General features: G+C 49.8%; 1 pseudogene; it reads left to right on the top strand.

Annotated features, from left to right (window-relative positions):
- Positions 1-739: 739 nt before the first annotated feature.
- Positions 740-4,064, top strand: LOC134736109 (cell division cycle protein 27 homolog; annotated as a pseudogene).
- Positions 4,065-4,598: the final 534 nt, after the last annotated feature.

The raw sequence follows: 4,598 nt of genomic DNA, 5'->3' as shown, positions 1-4,598 counted from the left end.
TTAGAATGAATTTAAGCACACCAGCCAAGCACTCTGCCGTGAAACTGTCGGCGGGAAGACAAGCGGGTGGGGGCGGGGGGGAGGTGGGGAAGCCGGGCGCGGTAGGTCCACGCCTGTCATCCCCGCAGTTTTGGGAGGCCAAGGGCAGGTGGATCCCTCGATCCAAGCCTTTGGCAACGTGGCGAAACCTCGTCCCTAAAAAAAAACACAAAAACTAACTGGTTTCATAACTTGGACTCCAAGTTAATAAATAGATAAATAGGCCGGGGGCGGTGGCTCACGCCTGTCATCCCAGCACTTTAGGAGGCCCAGACGGACGGATCACGGGGTCAGGAGATCGAGACCATCGTGGCTACCGCAGTGAAACCCCGTCTCTACTCAAAATACAAAAAGTTAGTCAGGCGCGGTGGCGGGCGCCTGTAGTCCCAGCTACTTGGGAGGCTGGGGCAGAAGGTCGTGAACCCGGGAGGCAGAGCTTGCAGTGAGCCGAGATCGCGCCGCTGCACTCCAGCCTGGGCAACAGAGCGAGAGTCTGTCTCGAAAAGAAACAAACAAATAAATAAATAAATAAATAAATAAATAAATAAATAAATGTCAGTAAATACATGGATTAAAATTGAAAACTAAAAAAAAAAAAAAAAAAAAATGTAGCCGGCCGGGCGCGATGGCTCACGCCTGTCATCCCAGCAATTTGGGAGGCCGAGGCGGGCAGATCAACTGGGGTCGCCAGTTCGTTCGAGACCAGCCTGACCCACATGGAGAAATGCCGTCTCTACTAACAATACAAAATCAGCCGGGTGTGGTGGCCCATGCCTGTAATCCCAGCTACTCAGGAGGCTGAGGCAGGAGAGTCACTTGAACACGGGAGGTGGAGGTTGCGGCGAGCCGAGATGGTGCCATTGCACTCCGGCGTGGGCACCAAGAGTGAAACTCCTTCCCCCGCCCCCCAAAAAATTAAGTGCTGTGTTCTGTTATTTTTGCTTCCTACCCTGAGAAGAACATAATACAGCTGTTGTCTGCCTGCCTGCCTGCCTGCCTGCCTGCCTGCCTGCCTGCCTGCCTGTGACAGGGCCTCACTGTCTTTCGCCCAGACTGGAGTGCAGTGACACCATTCATTATGGCTCACTGGCTGCAGCCTCAACCTGCCCAGGGTTAGGCGATTCCTCAAGGGATCCTACGGCCTCGGCCTCCCAAAGTGCTGGGGTTGCAGGCGTGAGCCACCAGCACCCGGCCCGAGTTAATACGTCTTGTCTCACTACGTCTTAACCACACACCCATGAAGGACTCAAGTCAAGAGAGAGTCGGCAAGAGACTCTCAGCATTCTCTTCCGAAAGCACGTGTGTCCCGAGCTCCTGTGGTTTTAGGTGGCCACGCGTAGAGGAGAGATTTCCAATGTTTCCAGAGCGGTGCGAGCCACAGCCATTCGGGGCATCCGAGCCGGAGATGGGGTTTCTGACAGCGACTTGAGGGCCAGGAAGGGCCAGAATCTGCCAAGGCCCGTGTTCCAGGGTGGGGCCCGATGGAACCCAAGGTAGAGGGAGTCCGCCGTCCGCACAGAGAGAGCCCCAGCCCTAGGCCCCACTGTGCAGACCGAATCAGAAGGAAGAGAGTCCTTCGTCCTACATGCCACATCCCTCCACCGAACTTGGGAGCGGAAACATGGAAACCCCGTGTTTCCAAACGTGAGGTGACTCTCGGTTTACAATGGGTCACAAGGGGCCGGGCTCTCCGGAGTCCGCAGGATAAAGAAGTCATTTCTTGCTCGGCCTCCCCCATCCCCTGGTAACTGTCGCTGGTGACTTTAAATGAGCCGGGGCCGGCAGGCCCAGGAGCCGCTACGGGGGGAGGGGGCGGGGGGGTGTGCCTCAGGCACTGCAGAAAGGAAGTGGGCCTGAGCCCGGAGGATGACGGTGCTGCAGGAACCCGTCCGGGCAGCTATATGGCAAGCACTAAACCGCTATGCTTACCGAGATGCGGTTTTCCTCGCAGAACGCCTTTATGCAGAAGTACACTCAGAGGAAGCCTCGTTTTTACTGGAGACCTGTTCTTACCGCTCAGGAAAGGCCTACAAAGCATATAGACTCTTGAAAGGACACAGTTGTGCTACACCTCAATGCAAATACCTGCTTGCAAAATGTCGTCTTGATCTCAGCAAGCTTGCAGAAGGCGAACGAATCTTATCCGGTGGGGTGTTTAATAAACAGAAAAGCCATGATGATATCGTGACTCATATGTTATTGAGTTTGGTGATTCGGCTTGCTTTACTCTCTCATCGTTGGGACACGTATATCGCAAGACAGATCCGCTTGCCAAAGCATCGGAGTGTTACCCAAAGGGCCTTCGTTTCAAGCCTTTCTTCTGGTATCCCTTTGAATCATTCTGTGAAATAGGTGAAAAGCCGGATCCTGACCAAACGTTTAAATTCACATCTTTACAGAACTTTAGCAACGGTCTGCCCAACCGTTGCACCACACAAGTACCTCGTCATAGTTTATGTCACAGACAGCCTGAGACCCTTCTTACGGAAACACCCCAGGACACAATTGAATTAAACAGATTGAATTGAGAATCTTCCAATTCAAAGTACTCCTTGAATACAGATTCCCCAGTGTCTTCCATTGATTCAGCTGTCATTTCACCTGATACCGTCCCACTGGGAACAGGAACTTCCATATTATCTACGCAGGTTCAAAAGAAGCCAAAAGCTGGTCGAAGTTTATCAGGACGACCAGCAGCTGTTAGTCCATTAACTCCAAGTGTTGGGATTTTGCCATTAGAAACCCCAAGTCCGGGAGATGGATGGATCCTATTTACAAAACTACACTAGTATTAGACACCTCCTGTCACTGACGTGCCATCCACCGGAGCCCCTTCAAAAAAGCCTGTTGCCAGAATCGGCCGAACTGGAGCACAGTCTGTCTTCTCACAGAGTGGACATAGCCGAGAGGTAACTCCAATTCTTGCAAAAACACAAAGTTCTGGTCCACAAACAAGGGCATCACCTCAGGTATCGAGCCCCACTGTGGCATCTCCCCTAAATGCACTGCCTCGAAGAAATCCATGACTCTTGACTAGTGACAGCTCCACAACCAAGGAGAATAGGAAAAAAGTTAAAAATGAAGTGTCCACCTGAAATCCCAAACAGAAAAACAAAAAGTAAAACTAACGAAGGAGGAGTAACTCGACCTCACATCGATGGCAGCCTGGAAATGACAAAATTGGACTCTTCCATCATTTCAGAAGGGAAAATATCCGCAATCACACCTCAGATTCAGGCTTTTAATCTACGAAAAGCAGCAGCCGAAGGCTTGATGAGCCTTCTTCGTGAAAGGGGGAAAGGTTATGTAGCTTTGTGTTCTCACCACTGCACACAAGCTATCGATATTTGGAGCCATCCACCTTCTCCCCACCACGATGCCGGTAGGGTACTGTGCCACATCGGAAGGGCCTATTTTGAGCTTTCAGAGTCCACGCAAGCTGAAAGAATCTTCTCAGAGGTTAGAAGGATGGAGAATTACAGGGTCGAAGGCATGGAGCTCTGCTCCGCAACACTCTGGCATCCTCAAAAAGATGTTGCTCTGTGAGTTCTGTCAAAAGACTTGACAGACGTGGATAAAAATTCGCCAGCCAGAGGCCTGGCGTGCCGCAGGGAACTGTTTCCGCTTGCAACGGGGACACGATATGGCAATTAAATTCTTCCAGAGAGCTATCGAAGTGGATCCAAATCATGCTTAGGCCTCTACTGCATTAGGGCGGGAGTTTGTCTTCACTGTAGAATGGGACAAAGCATTAGCTTGTTTTCGAAATGCTATCAGAGTCCATCCTAGACATTGTAACGCATGGTAAGCGGCAATGAAGTGTAAAGACAAGCTCTTATCGACGGTGCCGGTGCTCGCTGATTTTTCTCGTTAGATAGCTCTTTATTGCCATGAATTTGGTTACAGATACCTAGGGATGGTACATACTGGTCAATAACGTCTAACTGAAATGCTCTCTTACGAAATGTATGTCTTTAACAAACTCTTAAATTAACTCCCGATAATGGAATACCAGATCCTTATACTCAACAGTTGCAGTCTTCTACCAAACTTTTGCAGATACTGTAGTTGTCTTTCGTTTGTGTGTGTGTTTCTTTAGTTTTGTGACTGGATGTGTTACTTTTTCTTTGAACACCGAAATGGTGATGGGGACAAAAAGTGCTTGGGAAATTGGAAAGGAACAGCATAATCCACTTATCGGATAATAGAAAAAAATATTGCAACGATTCACTGGTTGCTGCTTTTTGACAGTGTTCCAGTTGATGGAGTTACTATTAAGAAGTCAGTGTACCCTTTTATTTAGCAGTATCTCCGTTTTACTGTTTTGTACTTGCGTATCAGTAGACACATCGGAAATTACTGCCTAGGTCATATTGTTATCAACCGAATAAGATACGAAAACGTTTGGTCCTACTTCTGCCTCAACACCATACGTGCCGTTGACATTGGTTGTATTTTTCTGGACTGACTTCATAGTTTACACATCAGGTGGCCGGGCGCGGTGGCTCAAGCCTGTCATCCCAGCACTTCGGGAGGCCCAGGCGGGCGGATCACGAGGT

This window comes from Symphalangus syndactylus, chromosome Y (genome assembly GCF_028878055.3).
Source record: "Symphalangus syndactylus isolate Jambi chromosome Y, NHGRI_mSymSyn1-v2.1_pri, whole genome shotgun sequence".
Taxonomy (NCBI): domain Eukaryota; kingdom Metazoa; phylum Chordata; class Mammalia; order Primates; family Hylobatidae; genus Symphalangus; species Symphalangus syndactylus.
The sequence above is the reverse complement of the archived record's forward strand: the minus strand, read 5'-3'. Positions and strand labels throughout refer to the sequence as shown.